The sequence below is a fragment of the Anomaloglossus baeobatrachus genome, unplaced genomic scaffold (assembly GCF_048569485.1).
Source record: "Anomaloglossus baeobatrachus isolate aAnoBae1 unplaced genomic scaffold, aAnoBae1.hap1 Scaffold_998, whole genome shotgun sequence".
Lineage (NCBI taxonomy): Eukaryota > Metazoa > Chordata > Amphibia > Anura > Aromobatidae > Anomaloglossus > Anomaloglossus baeobatrachus.
In genome coordinates this window covers 1,004-18,041 of record NW_027445402.1, presented here as the reverse complement: position 1 = coordinate 18,041, position 17,038 = coordinate 1,004, and the positions used below count along the sequence as shown (strand labels likewise).

Here is a 17,038-nt window from a genome sequence, read left to right as displayed (position 1 = left end):
AACTGCAGCACGGGGACATAGCCGAGTTGGTCAGGTTGAGTGGTGATGAGTTTGCTATTTGGATGAATAAAGAAAGTCAAAAGTGTGAAAGATAAAAAACAAAAGGAGGAAGTGTGAAAAGTGAATGGGCCAAATTGAGGTGCATATGAAGACGTATGCTTTCTTCCAATTCATTAAATCGGGCTAATATGAATCAGGTGAATTGAGTTCTGCTTTTGGAAACTGGGTTAAGAAGGGGTGCACCGTTCCTGGAGGTACTGCAATACCAGGTCAATGCGTGGAGTGGACAGAGCAAGCTCTTTTTCCATCTCCCTGTTCTAAAAATCCATTTAATATATGGTCCCCAGATAGGGGACGTATCAGATATTAAACTGATAAGAACAGATACTACACTTGATCTTAGCCAAAAGGCCGAGAAGCGATAACCAGAATTGGTTTGGGCCTCGAGTGGCACCCTGGCCTATGCCGGACACATCTTAGGGAGAGAGAGCGAGAGGGAGACAAACCCACGCCTACACAAGACATTTTGTCACCCAAGCCAACCCTTGAAAAGGCTGCTTTGCAGAGCCAAAACAAGAAGAATGGTGCATTTTGCAGCCGCCGCCCACTGCAATGAATCTGAATAACTCCTCCTTTAGGGCGCAAGCAACTCCCCTCCCCCTTGCAGTCTTTCCAATTCACGATACAAAAAGACGGACAGGACAGGTTGCCTGACTTTCCGTCACTGCCACCCTTTGCCATCCTTACCCGTAGAAAGCCCTTTCATCATCCCCAAACCCTAATCTTTTCCCTTTCCTTCCCAGCCCCCAAACCCTGCCCTCTGTACCTTTCTCACCACCCGCTTCCCTTCTCCTGTCATCCCCCTACCACCCGGGAAAAAAAGAGATTGCCCCCTCCTTCCACTAGCCCACCCTCCCACCCAAAGAACAACTTCTTCTGCGCAGCTTGTTTTCTAGGCAGCAGCGCTATTGTGATGTCATCGGGGGGCATTGTGACAAGCCGCCAGTGTTCCGTCTCTTCATGTTGTGCACAGTTCAAACGGAAAATACATCAACAGGCAGACTACAGAAAAGCTTACTATCAAAGGTTAGAGGGGGGCTTTCTCAGAGGGCTTTTTACAGTTTTTCTATTCCCAATTAGCCGTTTAAGTGTACTTATTGAAAGTAGTAATTCTTTCATAGGCCGCCCTTTCTTAGTATTTGACGTTCCTTATATTGCGGTATGAGGCTTCGCAGTAGGTTGCAAACATTCATCACCCATGACTGTCCCCAATTGAGCTCAGAAGCTCAATGTCTATCATGACCTCTCTTTTAGAATGTCCAAGAGCAAGCAAACTATTCCTCCAGGAGAGGGCGCCAACAGACTACTAAAGAGATCATCATTACTCAAAGAAAACCCCAAAAACCAATGCATGATAGGAATAAACAGGTAACTTTCTTTGGAGTGGAAGCGGAGAGATCGCACCAGATGCCAATTCTAGATGTTATCACACCTGTGGTCACTGCAGCAGCAGGTGAATCCACTTTGTCCAAAAGGGATCTATTCCATTCAATTGCAAATGATCTAGATAAGACAGAGAACTGCAGCACGGGGACATAGCCGAGTTGGTCAGGTTGAGTGGTGATGAGTTTGCTATTTGGATGAATAAAGAAAGTCAAAAGTGTGAAAGATAAAAAACAAAAGGAGGAAGTGTGAAAAGTGAATGGGCCAAATTGAGGTGCATATGAAGACGTATGCTTTCTTCCAATTCATTAAATCGGGCTAATATGAATCAGGTGAATTGAGTTCTGCTTTTGGAAACTGGGTTAAGAAGGGGTGCACCGTTCCTGGAGGTACTGCAATACCAGGTCAATGCGTGGAGTGGACAGAGCAAGCTCTTTTTCCATCTCCCTGTTCTAAAAATCCATTTAATATATGGTCCCCAGATAGGGGACGTATCAGATATTAAACTGATAAGAACAGATACTACACTTGATCTTAGCCAAAAGGCCGAGAAGCGATAACCAGAATTGGTTTGGGCCTCGAGTGGCACCCTGGCCTATGCCGGACACATCTTAGGGAGAGAGAGCGAGAGGGAGACAAACCCACGCCTACACAAGACATTTTGTCACCCAAGCCAACCCTTGAAAAGGCTGCTTTGCAGAGCCAAAACAAGAAGAATGGTGCGTTTTGCAGCCGCCGCCCACTGCAATGAATCTGAATAACTCCTCCTTTAGGGCGCAAGCAACTCCCCTCCCCCTTGCAGTCTTTCCAATTCACGATACAAAAAGACGGACAGGACAGGTTGCCTGACTTTCCGTCACTGCCACCCTTTGCCATCCTTACCCGTAGAAAGCCCTTTCATCATCCCCAAACCCTAATCTTTTCCCTTTCCTTCCCAGCCCCCAAACCCTGCCCTCTGTACCTTTCTCACCACCCGCTTCCCTTCTCCTGTCATCCCCCTACCACCCGGGAAAAAAAGAGATTGCCCCCTCCTTCCACTAGCCCACCCTCTCACCCAAAGAACAACTTCTTCTGCGCAGCTTGTTTTCTAGGCAGCAGCGCTATTGTGATGTCATCGGGGGGCATTGTGACAAGCCGCCAGTGTTCCGTCTCTTCATGTTGTGCACAGTTCAAACGGAAAATACATCAACAGGCAGACTACAGAAAAGCTTACTATCAAAGGTTAGAGGGGGGCTTTCTCAGAGGGCTTTTTACAGTTTTTCTATTCCCAATTAGCCGTTTAAGTGTACTTATTGAAAGTAGTAATTCTTTCATAGGCCGCCCTTTCTTAGTATTTGACGTTCCTTATATTGCGGTATGAGGCTTCGCAGTAGGTTGCAAACATTCATCACCCATGACTGTCCCCAATTGAGCTCAGAAGCTCAATGTCTATCATGACCTCTCTTTTAGAATGTCCAAGAGCAAGCAAACTATTCCTCCAGGAGAGGGCGCCAACAGACTACTAAAGAGATCATCATTACTCAAAGAAAACCCCAAAAACCAATGCATGATAGGAATAAACAGGTAACTTTCTTTGGAGTGGAAGCGGAGAGATCGCACCAGATGCCAATTCTAGATGTTATCACACCTGTGGTCACTGCAGCAGCAGGTGAATCCACTTTGTCCAAAAGGGATCTATTCCATTCAATTGCAAATGATCTAGATAAGACAGAGAACTGCAGCACGGGGACATAGCCGAGTTGGTCAGGTTGAGTGGTGATGAGTTTGCTATTTGGATGAATAAAGAAAGTCAAAAGTGTGAAAGATAAAAAACAAAAGGAGGAAGTGTGAAAAGTGAATGGGCCAAATTGAGGTGCATATGAAGACGTATGCTTTCTTCCAATTCATTAAATCGGGCTAATATGAATCAGGTGAATTGAGTTCTGCTTTTGGAAACTGGGTTAAGAAGGGGTGCACCGTTCCTGGAGGTACTGCAATACCAGGTCAATGCGTGGAGTGGACAGAGCAAGCTCTTTTTCCATCTCCCTGTTCTAAAAATCCATTTAATATATGGTCCCCAGATAGGGGACGTATCAGATATTAAACTGATAAGAACAGATACTACACTTGATCTTAGCCAAAAGGCCGAGAAGCGATAACCAGAATTGGTTTGGGCCTCGAGTGGCACCCTGGCCTATGCCGGACACATCTTAGGGAGAGAGAGCGAGAGGGAGACAAACCCACGCCTACACAAGACATTTTGTCACCCAAGCCAACCCTTGAAAAGGCTGCTTTGCAGAGCCAAAACAAGAAGAATGGTGCGTTTTGCAGCCGCCGCCCACTGCAATGAATCTGAATAACTCCTCCTTTAGGGCGCAAGCAACTCCCCTCCCCCTTGCAGTCTTTCCAATTCACGATACAAAAAGACGGACAGGACAGGTTGCCTGACTTTCCGTCACTGCCACCCTTTGCCATCCTTACCCGTAGAAAGCCCTTTCATCATCCCCAAACCCTAATCTTTTCCCTTTCCTTCCCAGCCCCCAAACCCTGCCCTCTGTACCTTTCTCACCACCCGCTTCCCTTCTCCTGTCATCCCCCTACCACCCGGGAAAAAAAGAGATTGCCCCCTCCTTCCACTAGCCCACCCTCCCACCCAAAGAACAACTTCTTCTGCGCAGCTTGTTTTCTAGGCAGCAGCGCTATTGTGATGTCATCGGGGGGCATTGTGACAAGCCGCCAGTGTTCCGTCTCTTCATGTTGTGCACAGTTCAAACGGAAAATACATCAACAGGCAGACTACAGAAAAGCTTACTATCAAAGGTTAGAGGGGGGCTTTCTCAGAGGGCTTTTTACAGTTTTTCTATTCCCAATTAGCCGTTTAAGTGTACTTATTGAAAGTAGTAATTCTTTCATAGGCCGCCCTTTCTTAGTATTTGACGTTCCTTATATTGCGGTATGAGGCTTCGCAGTAGGTTGCAAACATTCATCACCCATGACTGTCCCCAATTGAGCTCAGAAGCTCAATGTCTATCATGACCTCTCTTTTAGAATGTCCAAGAGCAAGCAAACTATTCCTCCAGGAGAGGGCGCCAACAGACTACTAAAGAGATCATCATTACTCAAAGAAAACCCCAAAAACCAATGCATGATAGGAATAAACAGGTAACTTTCTTTGGAGTGGAAGCGGAGAGATCGCACCAGATGCCAATTCTAGATGTTATCACACCTGTGGTCACTGCAGCAGCAGGTGAATCCACTTTGTCCAAAAGGGATCTATTCCATTCAATTGCAAATGATCTAGATAAGACAGAGAACTGCAGCACGGGGACATAGCCGAGTTGGTCAGGTTGAGTGGTGATGAGTTTGCTATTTGGATGAATAAAGAAAGTCAAAAGTGTGAAAGATAAAAAACAAAAGGAGGAAGTGTGAAAAGTGAATGGGCCAAATTGAGGTGCATATGAAGACGTATGCTTTCTTCCAATTCATTAAATCGGGCTAATATGAATCAGGTGAATTGAGTTCTGCTTTTGGAAACTGGGTTAAGAAGGGGTGCACCGTTCCTGGAGGTACTGCAATACCAGGTCAATGCGTGGAGTGGACAGAGCAAGCTCTTTTTCCATCTCCCTGTTCTAAAAATCCATTTAATATATGGTCCCCAGATAGGGGACGTATCAGATATTAAACTGATAAGAACAGATACTACACTTGATCTTAGCCAAAAGGCCGAGAAGCGATAACCAGAATTGGTTTGGGCCTCGAGTGGCACCCTGGCCTATGCCGGACACATCTTAGGGAGAGAGAGCGAGAGGGAGACAAACCCACGCCTACACAAGACATTTTGTCACCCAAGCCAACCCTTGAAAAGGCTGCTTTGCAGAGCCAAAACAAGAAGAATGGTGCGTTTTGCAGCCGCCGCCCACTGCAATGAATCTGAATAACTCCTCCTTTAGGGCGCAAGCAACTCCCCTCCCCCTTGCAGTCTTTCCAATTCACGATACAAAAAGACGGACAGGACAGGTTGCCTGACTTTCCGTCACTGCCACCCTTTGCCATCCTTACCCGTAGAAAGCCCTTTCATCATCCCCAAACCCTAATCTTTTCCCTTTCCTTCCCAGCCCCCAAACCCTGCCCTCTGTACCTTTCTCACCACCCGCTTCCCTTCTCCTGTCATCCCCCTACCACCCGGGAAAAAAAGAGATTGCCCCCTCCTTCCACTAGCCCACCCTCCCACCCAAAGAACAACTTCTTCTGCGCAGCTTGTTTTCTAGGCAGCAGCGCTATTGTGATGTCATCGGGGGGCATTGTGACAAGCCGCCAGTGTTCCGTCTCTTCATGTTGTGCACAGTTCAAACGGAAAATACATCAACAGGCAGACTACAGAAAAGCTTACTATCAAAGGTTAGAGGGGGGCTTTCTCAGAGGGCTTTTTACAGTTTTTCTATTCCCAATTAGCCGTTTAAGTGTACTTATTGAAAGTAGTAATTCTTTCATAGGCCGCCCTTTCTTAGTATTTGACGTTCCTTATATTGCGGTATGAGGCTTCGCAGTAGGTTGCAAACATTCATCACCCATGACTGTCCCCAATTGAGCTCAGAAGCTCAATGTCTATCATGACCTCTCTTTTAGAATGTCCAAGAGCAAGCAAACTATTCCTCCAGGAGAGGGCGCCAACAGACTACTAAAGAGATCATCATTACTCAAAGAAAACCCCAAAAACCAATGCATGATAGGAATAAACAGGTAACTTTCTTTGGAGTGGAAGCGGAGAGATCGCACCAGATGCCAATTCTAGATGTTATCACACCTGTGGTCACTGCAGCAGCAGGTGAATCCACTTTGTCCAAAAGGGATCTATTCCATTCAATTGCAAATGATCTAGATAAGACAGAGAACTGCAGCACGGGGACATAGCCGAGTTGGTCAGGTTGAGTGGTGATGAGTTTGCTATTTGGATGAATAAAGAAAGTCAAAAGTGTGAAAGATAAAAAACAAAAGGAGGAAGTGTGAAAAGTGAATGGGCCAAATTGAGGTGCATATGAAGACGTATGCTTTCTTCCAATTCATTAAATCGGGCTAATATGAATCAGGTGAATTGAGTTCTGCTTTTGGAAACTGGGTTAAGAAGGGGTGCACCGTTCCTGGAGGTACTGCAATACCAGGTCAATGCGTGGAGTGGACAGAGCAAGCTCTTTTTCCATCTCCCTGTTCTAAAAATCCATTTAATATATGGTCCCCAGATAGGGGACGTATCAGATATTAAACTGATAAGAACAGATACTACACTTGATCTTAGCCAAAAGGCCGAGAAGCGATAACCAGAATTGGTTTGGGCCTCGAGTGGCACCCTGGCCTATGCCGGACACATCTTAGGGAGAGAGAGCGAGAGGGAGACAAACCCACGCCTACACAAGACATTTTGTCACCCAAGCCAACCCTTGAAAAGGCTGCTTTGCAGAGCCAAAACAAGAAGAATGGTGCGTTTTGCAGCCGCCGCCCACTGCAATGAATCTGAATAACTCCTCCTTTAGGGCGCAAGCAACTCCCCTCCCCCTTGCAGTCTTTCCAATTCACGATACAAAAAGACGGACAGGACAGGTTGCCTGACTTTCCGTCACTGCCACCCTTTGCCATCCTTACCCGTAGAAAGCCCTTTCATCATCCCCAAACCCTAATCTTTTCCCTTTCCTTCCCAGCCCCCAAACCCTGCCCTCTGTACCTTTCTCACCACCCGCTTCCCTTCTCCTGTCATCCCCCTACCACCCGGGAAAAAAAGAGATTGCCCCCTCCTTCCACTAGCCCACCCTCCCACCCAAAGAACAACTTCTTCTGCGCAGCTTGTTTTCTAGGCAGCAGCGCTATTGTGATGTCATCGGGGGGCATTGTGACAAGCCGCCAGTGTTCCGTCTCTTCATGTTGTGCACAGTTCAAACGGAAAATACATCAACAGGCAGACTACAGAAAAGCTTACTATCAAAGGTTAGAGGGGGGCTTTCTCAGAGGGCTTTTTACAGTTTTTCTATTCCCAATTAGCCGTTTAAGTGTACTTATTGAAAGTAGTAATTCTTTCATAGGCCGCCCTTTCTTAGTATTTGACGTTCCTTATATTGCGGTATGAGGCTTCGCAGTAGGTTGCAAACATTCATCACCCATGACTGTCCCCAATTGAGCTCAGAAGCTCAATGTCTATCATGACCTCTCTTTTAGAATGTCCAAGAGCAAGCAAACTATTCCTCCAGGAGAGGGCGCCAACAGACTACTAAAGAGATCATCATTACTCAAAGAAAACCCCAAAAACCAATGCATGATAGGAATAAACAGGTAACTTTCTTTGGAGTGGAAGCGGAGAGATCGCACCAGATGCCAATTCTAGATGTTATCACACCTGTGGTCACTGCAGCAGCAGGTGAATCCACTTTGTCCAAAAGGGATCTATTCCATTCAATTGCAAATGATCTAGATAAGACAGAGAACTGCAGCACGGGGACATAGCCGAGTTGGTCAGGTTGAGTGGTGATGAGTTTGCTATTTGGATGAATAAAGAAAGTCAAAAGTGTGAAAGATAAAAAACAAAAGGAGGAAGTGTGAAAAGTGAATGGGCCAAATTGAGGTGCATATGAAGACGTATGCTTTCTTCCAATTCATTAAATCGGGCTAATATGAATCAGGTGAATTGAGTTCTGCTTTTGGAAACTGGGTTAAGAAGGGGTGCACCGTTCCTGGAGGTACTGCAATACCAGGTCAATGCGTGGAGTGGACAGAGCAAGCTCTTTTTCCATCTCCCTGTTCTAAAAATCCATTTAATATATGGTCCCCAGATAGGGGACGTATCAGATATTAAACTGATAAGAACAGATACTACACTTGATCTTAGCCAAAAGGCCGAGAAGCGATAACCAGAATTGGTTTGGGCCTCGAGTGGCACCCTGGCCTATGCCGGACACATCTTAGGGAGAGAGAGCGAGAGGGAGACAAACCCACGCCTACACAAGACATTTTGTCACCCAAGCCAACCCTTGAAAAGGCTGCTTTGCAGAGCCAAAACAAGAAGAATGGTGCGTTTTGCAGCCGCCGCCCACTGCAATGAATCTGAATAACTCCTCCTTTAGGGCGCAAGCAACTCCCCTCCCCCTTGCAGTCTTTCCAATTCACGATACAAAAAGACGGACAGGACAGGTTGCCTGACTTTCCGTCACTGCCACCCTTTGCCATCCTTACCCGTAGAAAGCCCTTTCATCATCCCCAAACCCTAATCTTTTCCCTTTCCTTCCCAGCCCCCAAACCCTGCCCTCTGTACCTTTCTCACCACCCGCTTCCCTTCTCCTGTCATCCCCCTACCACCCGGGAAAAAAAGAGATTGCCCCCTCCTTCCACTAGCCCACCCTCCCACCCAAAGAACAACTTCTTCTGCGCAGCTTGTTTTCTAGGCAGCAGCGCTATTGTGATGTCATCGGGGGGCATTGTGACAAGCCGCCAGTGTTCCGTCTCTTCATGTTGTGCACAGTTCAAACGGAAAATACATCAACAGGCAGACTACAGAAAAGCTTACTATCAAAGGTTAGAGGGGGGCTTTCTCAGAGGGCTTTTTACAGTTTTTCTATTCCCAATTAGCCGTTTAAGTGTACTTATTGAAAGTAGTAATTCTTTCATAGGCCGCCCTTTCTTAGTATTTGACGTTCCTTATATTGCGGTATGAGGCTTCGCAGTAGGTTGCAAACATTCATCACCCATGACTGTCCCCAATTGAGCTCAGAAGCTCAATGTCTATCATGACCTCTCTTTTAGAATGTCCAAGAGCAAGCAAACTATTCCTCCAGGAGAGGGCGCCAACAGACTACTAAAGAGATCATCATTACTCAAAGAAAACCCCAAAAACCAATGCATGATAGGAATAAACAGGTAACTTTCTTTGGAGTGGAAGCGGAGAGATCGCACCAGATGCCAATTCTAGATGTTATCACACCTGTGGTCACTGCAGCAGCAGGTGAATCCACTTTGTCCAAAAGGGATCTATTCCATTCAATTGCAAATGATCTAGATAAGACAGAGAACTGCAGCACGGGGACATAGCCGAGTTGGTCAGGTTGAGTGGTGATGAGTTTGCTATTTGGATGAATAAAGAAAGTCAAAAGTGTGAAAGATAAAAAACAAAAGGAGGAAGTGTGAAAAGTGAATGGGCCAAATTGAGGTGCATATGAAGACGTATGCTTTCTTCCAATTCATTAAATCGGGCTAATATGAATCAGGTGAATTGAGTTCTGCTTTTGGAAACTGGGTTAAGAAGGGGTGCACCGTTCCTGGAGGTACTGCAATACCAGGTCAATGCGTGGAGTGGACAGAGCAAGCTCTTTTTCCATCTCCCTGTTCTAAAAATCCATTTAATATATGGTCCCCAGATAGGGGACGTATCAGATATTAAACTGATAAGAACAGATACTACACTTGATCTTAGCCAAAAGGCCGAGAAGCGATAACCAGAATTGGTTTGGGCCTCGAGTGGCACCCTGGCCTATGCCGGACACATCTTAGGGAGAGAGAGCGAGAGGGAGACAAACCCACGCCTACACAAGACATTTTGTCACCCAAGCCAACCCTTGAAAAGGCTGCTTTGCAGAGCCAAAACAAGAAGAATGGTGCGTTTTGCAGCCGCCGCCCACTGCAATGAATCTGAATAACTCCTCCTTTAGGGCGCAAGCAACTCCCCTCCCCCTTGCAGTCTTTCCAATTCACGATACAAAAAGACGGACAGGACAGGTTGCCTGACTTTCCGTCACTGCCACCCTTTGCCATCCTTACCCGTAGAAAGCCCTTTCATCATCCCCAAACCCTAATCTTTTCCCTTTCCTTCCCAGCCCCCAAACCCTGCCCTCTGTACCTTTCTCACCACCCGCTTCCCTTCTCCTGTCATCCCCCTACCACCCGGGAAAAAAAGAGATTGCCCCCTCCTTCCACTAGCCCACCCTCCCACCCAAAGAACAACTTCTTCTGCGCAGCTTGTTTTCTAGGCAGCAGCGCTATTGTGATGTCATCGGGGGGCATTGTGACAAGCCGCCAGTGTTCCGTCTCTTCATGTTGTGCACAGTTCAAACGGAAAATACATCAACAGGCAGACTACAGAAAAGCTTACTATCAAAGGTTAGAGGGGGGCTTTCTCAGAGGGCTTTTTACAGTTTTTCTATTCCCAATTAGCCGTTTAAGTGTACTTATTGAAAGTAGTAATTCTTTCATAGGCCGCCCTTTCTTAGTATTTGACGTTCCTTATATTGCGGTATGAGGCTTCGCAGTAGGTTGCAAACATTCATCACCCATGACTGTCCCCAATTGAGCTCAGAAGCTCAATGTCTATCATGACCTCTCTTTTAGAATGTCCAAGAGCAAGCAAACTATTCCTCCAGGAGAGGGCGCCAACAGACTACTAAAGAGATCATCATTACTCAAAGAAAACCCCAAAAACCAATGCATGATAGGAATAAACAGGTAACTTTCTTTGGAGTGGAAGCGGAGAGATCGCACCAGATGCCAATTCTAGATGTTATCACACCTGTGGTCACTGCAGCAGCAGGTGAATCCACTTTGTCCAAAAGGGATCTATTCCATTCAATTGCAAATGATCTAGATAAGACAGAGAACTGCAGCACGGGGACATAGCCGAGTTGGTCAGGTTGAGTGGTGATGAGTTTGCTATTTGGATGAATAAAGAAAGTCAAAAGTGTGAAAGATAAAAAACAAAAGGAGGAAGTGTGAAAAGTGAATGGGCCAAATTGAGGTGCATATGAAGACGTATGCTTTCTTCCAATTCATTAAATCGGGCTAATATGAATCAGGTGAATTGAGTTCTGCTTTTGGAAACTGGGTTAAGAAGGGGTGCACCGTTCCTGGAGGTACTGCAATACCAGGTCAATGCGTGGAGTGGACAGAGCAAGCTCTTTTTCCATCTCCCTGTTCTAAAAATCCATTTAATATATGGTCCCCAGATAGGGGACGTATCAGATATTAAACTGATAAGAACAGATACTACACTTGATCTTAGCCAAAAGGCCGAGAAGCGATAACCAGAATTGGTTTGGGCCTCGAGTGGCACCCTGGCCTATGCCGGACACATCTTAGGGAGAGAGAGCGAGAGGGAGACAAACCCACGCCTACACAAGACATTTTGTCACCCAAGCCAACCCTTGAAAAGGCTGCTTTGCAGAGCCAAAACAAGAAGAATGGTGCGTTTTGCAGCCGCCGCCCACTGCAATGAATCTGAATAACTCCTCCTTTAGGGCGCAAGCAACTCCCCTCCCCCTTGCAGTCTTTCCAATTCACGATACAAAAAGACGGACAGGACAGGTTGCCTGACTTTCCGTCACTGCCACCCTTTGCCATCCTTACCCGTAGAAAGCCCTTTCATCATCCCCAAACCCTAATCTTTTCCCTTTCCTTCCCAGCCCCCAAACCCTGCCCTCTGTACCTTTCTCACCACCCGCTTCCCTTCTCCTGTCATCCCCCTACCACCCGGGAAAAAAAGAGATTGCCCCCTCCTTCCACTAGCCCACCCTCCCACCCAAAGAACAACTTCTTCTGCGCAGCTTGTTTTCTAGGCAGCAGCGCTATTGTGATGTCATCGGGGGGCATTGTGACAAGCCGCCAGTGTTCCGTCTCTTCATGTTGTGCACAGTTCAAACGGAAAATACATCAACAGGCAGACTACAGAAAAGCTTACTATCAAAGGTTAGAGGGGGGCTTTCTCAGAGGGCTTTTTACAGTTTTTCTATTCCCAATTAGCCGTTTAAGTGTACTTATTGAAAGTAGTAATTCTTTCATAGGCCGCCCTTTCTTAGTATTTGACGTTCCTTATATTGCGGTATGAGGCTTCGCAGTAGGTTGCAAACATTCATCACCCATGACTGTCCCCAATTGAGCTCAGAAGCTCAATGTCTATCATGACCTCTCTTTTAGAATGTCCAAGAGCAAGCAAACTATTCCTCCAGGAGAGGGCGCCAACAGACTACTAAAGAGATCATCATTACTCAAAGAAAACCCCAAAAACCAATGCATGATAGGAATAAACAGGTAACTTTCTTTGGAGTGGAAGCGGAGAGATCGCACCAGATGCCAATTCTAGATGTTATCACACCTGTGGTCACTGCAGCAGCAGGTGAATCCACTTTGTCCAAAAGGGATCTATTCCATTCAATTGCAAATGATCTAGATAAGACAGAGAACTGCAGCACGGGGACATAGCCGAGTTGGTCAGGTTGAGTGGTGATGAGTTTGCTATTTGGATGAATAAAGAAAGTCAAAAGTGTGAAAGATAAAAAACAAAAGGAGGAAGTGTGAAAAGTGAATGGGCCAAATTGAGGTGCATATGAAGACGTATGCTTTCTTCCAATTCATTAAATCGGGCTAATATGAATCAGGTGAATTGAGTTCTGCTTTTGGAAACTGGGTTAAGAAGGGGTGCACCGTTCCTGGAGGTACTGCAATACCAGGTCAATGCGTGGAGTGGACAGAGCAAGCTCTTTTTCCATCTCCCTGTTCTAAAAATCCATTTAATATATGGTCCCCAGATAGGGGACGTATCAGATATTAAACTGATAAGAACAGATACTACACTTGATCTTAGCCAAAAGGCCGAGAAGCGATAACCAGAATTGGTTTGGGCCTCGAGTGGCACCCTGGCCTATGCCGGACACATCTTAGGGAGAGAGAGCGAGAGGGAGACAAACCCACGCCTACACAAGACATTTTGTCACCCAAGCCAACCCTTGAAAAGGCTGCTTTGCAGAGCCAAAACAAGAAGAATGGTGCGTTTTGCAGCCGCCGCCCACTGCAATGAATCTGAATAACTCCTCCTTTAGGGCGCAAGCAACTCCCCTCCCCCTTGCAGTCTTTCCAATTCACGATACAAAAAGACGGACAGGACAGGTTGCCTGACTTTCCGTCACTGCCACCCTTTGCCATCCTTACCCGTAGAAAGCCCTTTCATCATCCCCAAACCCTAATCTTTTCCCTTTCCTTCCCAGCCCCCAAACCCTGCCCTCTGTACCTTTCTCACCACCCGCTTCCCTTCTCCTGTCATCCCCCTACCACCCGGGAAAAAAAGAGATTGCCCCCTCCTTCCACTAGCCCACCCTCCCACCCAAAGAACAACTTCTTCTGCGCAGCTTGTTTTCTAGGCAGCAGCGCTATTGTGATGTCATCGGGGGGCATTGTGACAAGCCGCCAGTGTTCCGTCTCTTCATGTTGTGCACAGTTCAAACGGAAAATACATCAACAGGCAGACTACAGAAAAGCTTACTATCAAAGGTTAGAGGGGGGCTTTCTCAGAGGGCTTTTTACAGTTTTTCTATTCCCAATTAGCCGTTTAAGTGTACTTATTGAAAGTAGTAATTCTTTCATAGGCCGCCCTTTCTTAGTATTTGACGTTCCTTATATTGCGGTATGAGGCTTCGCAGTAGGTTGCAAACATTCATCACCCATGACTGTCCCCAATTGAGCTCAGAAGCTCAATGTCTATCATGACCTCTCTTTTAGAATGTCCAAGAGCAAGCAAACTATTCCTCCAGGAGAGGGCGCCAACAGACTACTAAAGAGATCATCATTACTCAAAGAAAACCCCAAAAACCAATGCATGATAGGAATAAACAGGTAACTTTCTTTGGAGTGGAAGCGGAGAGATCGCACCAGATGCCAATTCTAGATGTTATCACACCTGTGGTCACTGCAGCAGCAGGTGAATCCACTTTGTCCAAAAGGGATCTATTCCATTCAATTGCAAATGATCTAGATAAGACAGAGAACTGCAGCACGGGGACATAGCCGAGTTGGTCAGGTTGAGTGGTGATGAGTTTGCTATTTGGATGAATAAAGAAAGTCAAAAGTGTGAAAGATAAAAAACAAAAGGAGGAAGTGTGAAAAGTGAATGGGCCAAATTGAGGTGCATATGAAGACGTATGCTTTCTTCCAATTCATTAAATCGGGCTAATATGAATCAGGTGAATTGAGTTCTGCTTTTGGAAACTGGGTTAAGAAGGGGTGCACCGTTCCTGGAGGTACTGCAATACCAGGTCAATGCGTGGAGTGGACAGAGCAAGCTCTTTTTCCATCTCCCTGTTCTAAAAATCCATTTAATATATGGTCCCCAGATAGGGGACGTATCAGATATTAAACTGATAAGAACAGATACTACACTTGATCTTAGCCAAAAGGCCGAGAAGCGATAACCAGAATTGGTTTGGGCCTCGAGTGGCACCCTGGCCTATGCCGGACACATCTTAGGGAGAGAGAGCGAGAGGGAGACAAACCCACGCCTACACAAGACATTTTGTCACCCAAGCCAACCCTTGAAAAGGCTGCTTTGCAGAGCCAAAACAAGAAGAATGGTGCGTTTTGCAGCCGCCGCCCACTGCAATGAATCTGAATAACTCCTCCTTTAGGGCGCAAGCAACTCCCCTCCCCCTTGCAGTCTTTCCAATTCACGATACAAAAAGACGGACAGGACAGGTTGCCTGACTTTCCGTCACTGCCACCCTTTGCCATCCTTACCCGTAGAAAGCCCTTTCATCATCCCCAAACCCTAATCTTTTCCCTTTCCTTCCCAGCCCCCAAACCCTGCCCTCTGTACCTTTCTCACCACCCGCTTCCCTTCTCCTGTCATCCCCCTACCACCCGGGAAAAAAAGAGATTGCCCCCTCCTTCCACTAGCCCACCCTCCCACCCAAAGAACAACTTCTTCTGCGCAGCTTGTTTTCTAGGCAGCAGCGCTATTGTGATGTCATCGGGGGGCATTGTGACAAGCCGCCAGTGTTCCGTCTCTTCATGTTGTGCACAGTTCAAACGGAAAATACATCAACAGGCAGACTACAGAAAAGCTTACTATCAAAGGTTAGAGGGGGGCTTTCTCAGAGGGCTTTTTACAGTTTTTCTATTCCCAATTAGCCGTTTAAGTGTACTTATTGAAAGTAGTAATTCTTTCATAGGCCGCCCTTTCTTAGTATTTGACGTTCCTTATATTGCGGTATGAGGCTTCGCAGTAGGTTGCAAACATTCATCACCCATGACTGTCCCCAATTGAGCTCAGAAGCTCAATGTCTATCATGACCTCTCTTTTAGAATGTCCAAGAGCAAGCAAACTATTCCTCCAGGAGAGGGCGCCAACAGACTACTAAAGAGATCATCATTACTCAAAGAAAACCCCAAAAACCAATGCATGATAGGAATAAACAGGTAACTTTCTTTGGAGTGGAAGCGGAGAGATCGCACCAGATGCCAATTCTAGATGTTATCACACCTGTGGTCACTGCAGCAGCAGGTGAATCCACTTTGTCCAAAAGGGATCTATTCCATTCAATTGCAAATGATCTAGATAAGACAGAGAACTGCAGCACGGGGACATAGCCGAGTTGGTCAGGTTGAGTGGTGATGAGTTTGCTATTTGGATGAATAAAGAAAGTCAAAAGTGTGAAAGATAAAAAACAAAAGGAGGAAGTGTGAAAAGTGAATGGGCCAAATTGAGGTGCATATGAAGACGTATGCTTTCTTCCAATTCATTAAATCGGGCTAATATGAATCAGGTGAATTGAGTTCTGCTTTTGGAAACTGGGTTAAGAAGGGGTGCACCGTTCCTGGAGGTACTGCAATACCAGGTCAATGCGTGGAGTGGACAGAGCAAGCTCTTTTTCCATCTCCCTGTTCTAAAAATCCATTTAATATATGGTCCCCAGATAGGGGACGTATCAGATATTAAACTGATAAGAACAGATTTTGATTTAATGAAGCTTTCCAAAGCACCACAAAAAATGCATGACCGAAGTCACACCAAAAACAGTGCAAAGGCTAGGATTCGTGTGGACCCCACCGTGAGGAGAGGGTCCCCAAAAATCAACCCCGTCCCTCCGAGCCAGAAGGCCACAGCAAGGGTCAGGGATCTTCGGTGCTCCCCCAAGCCGAAGCCTGGTTGAGCCTTGTCGTTGCTCCCAGCGTCCACCCAGGCATCTTACCCAAGTGGAGTAGAGAGCTACTAGTTGTTGGTTTCGCAGCCGAAACTGCCCGGACCGTCAACCGGTGTTGGTTTCTCAGCCCAAGGCTAACCGGACCTCCAACCGGGTGTTGGTTTCTCAGCCGAAGCTGACCCAGACCTCCAACCGGGTGTTGGTTTCTCAGCCGAAGCTGAGCCAGACCTCCAACCGGGTGTTAGTTTCTCAGCCCAAAGCTGACCAGACCTCCGACCGGGATTATAAAAATTTCCCTTCCTAGCCAGAAGGCCGGGATAGGGTAATATGCTCAAAAAGTATGGAAAGGCAAGGTACGGTGTGCTACAGAGCCCAAGGCTTGCCGGGGTCCCAAGCCAGCAAGCTCAGACTCACTCCAGGGTCGTCAGTCCTGGGTCACGTTGTACCATAGCCCCCCACCCTTACTCAGTCTAATAGCCTCGATCCTGGTAGGGCCATGTTTTCCTCTAGATGAATATACTATCCACCCAGAGTACTAGCAAGCGCAACCTTCCAGTGTGCATTGTATCATTGTACTAAGGTGGCCTGGAGCTTAAACCACCTCTTCGAACAACACTACACTTGATCTTAGCCAAAAGGCCGAGAAGCGATAACCAGAATTGGTTTGGGCCTCGAGTGGCACC

The 17,038-nt window shown here is 46.6% G+C and overlaps 11 non-coding genes across 11 annotated transcripts; all 11 read right to left on the bottom strand.

The window, feature by feature from the left end:
* Positions 1-232: 232 nt before the first annotated feature.
* On the bottom strand, positions 233-423 carry LOC142289671 (U2 spliceosomal RNA). Its single transcript, XR_012750122.1, has one exon. It is a non-coding gene; the product is annotated as a U2 spliceosomal RNA (small nuclear RNA).
* A 1,387-nt stretch (positions 424-1,810) lies between these two features.
* On the bottom strand, positions 1,811-2,001 carry LOC142289670 (U2 spliceosomal RNA). The gene has a single exon (XR_012750121.1). It is a non-coding gene; the product is annotated as a U2 spliceosomal RNA (small nuclear RNA).
* A 1,387-nt stretch (positions 2,002-3,388) lies between these two features.
* Positions 3,389-3,579, bottom strand: LOC142289669 (U2 spliceosomal RNA). Its single transcript, XR_012750120.1, has one exon. It is a non-coding gene; the product is annotated as a U2 spliceosomal RNA (small nuclear RNA).
* Positions 3,580-4,966: 1,387 nt separating this feature from the next.
* Positions 4,967-5,157, bottom strand: LOC142289668 (U2 spliceosomal RNA). The gene has a single exon (XR_012750119.1). It is a non-coding gene; the product is annotated as a U2 spliceosomal RNA (small nuclear RNA).
* Positions 5,158-6,544: 1,387 nt separating this feature from the next.
* On the bottom strand, positions 6,545-6,735 carry LOC142289667 (U2 spliceosomal RNA). Its single transcript, XR_012750118.1, has one exon. It is a non-coding gene; the product is annotated as a U2 spliceosomal RNA (small nuclear RNA).
* Positions 6,736-8,122: 1,387 nt separating this feature from the next.
* LOC142289684 (U2 spliceosomal RNA) lies at positions 8,123-8,313 on the bottom strand. The gene has a single exon (XR_012750134.1). It is a non-coding gene; the product is annotated as a U2 spliceosomal RNA (small nuclear RNA).
* A 1,387-nt stretch (positions 8,314-9,700) lies between these two features.
* Positions 9,701-9,891, bottom strand: LOC142289683 (U2 spliceosomal RNA). The gene has a single exon (XR_012750133.1). It is a non-coding gene; the product is annotated as a U2 spliceosomal RNA (small nuclear RNA).
* A 1,387-nt stretch (positions 9,892-11,278) lies between these two features.
* Positions 11,279-11,469, bottom strand: LOC142289682 (U2 spliceosomal RNA). The gene has a single exon (XR_012750132.1). It is a non-coding gene; the product is annotated as a U2 spliceosomal RNA (small nuclear RNA).
* A 1,387-nt stretch (positions 11,470-12,856) lies between these two features.
* Positions 12,857-13,047, bottom strand: LOC142289678 (U2 spliceosomal RNA). Its single transcript, XR_012750128.1, has one exon. It is a non-coding gene; the product is annotated as a U2 spliceosomal RNA (small nuclear RNA).
* A 1,387-nt stretch (positions 13,048-14,434) lies between these two features.
* On the bottom strand, positions 14,435-14,625 carry LOC142289666 (U2 spliceosomal RNA). Its single transcript, XR_012750117.1, has one exon. It is a non-coding gene; the product is annotated as a U2 spliceosomal RNA (small nuclear RNA).
* A 1,387-nt stretch (positions 14,626-16,012) lies between these two features.
* On the bottom strand, positions 16,013-16,208 carry LOC142289681 (U2 spliceosomal RNA). The gene has a single exon (XR_012750131.1). It is a non-coding gene; the product is annotated as a U2 spliceosomal RNA (small nuclear RNA).
* Between the last annotated feature and the right edge of the window lie 830 nt (positions 16,209-17,038).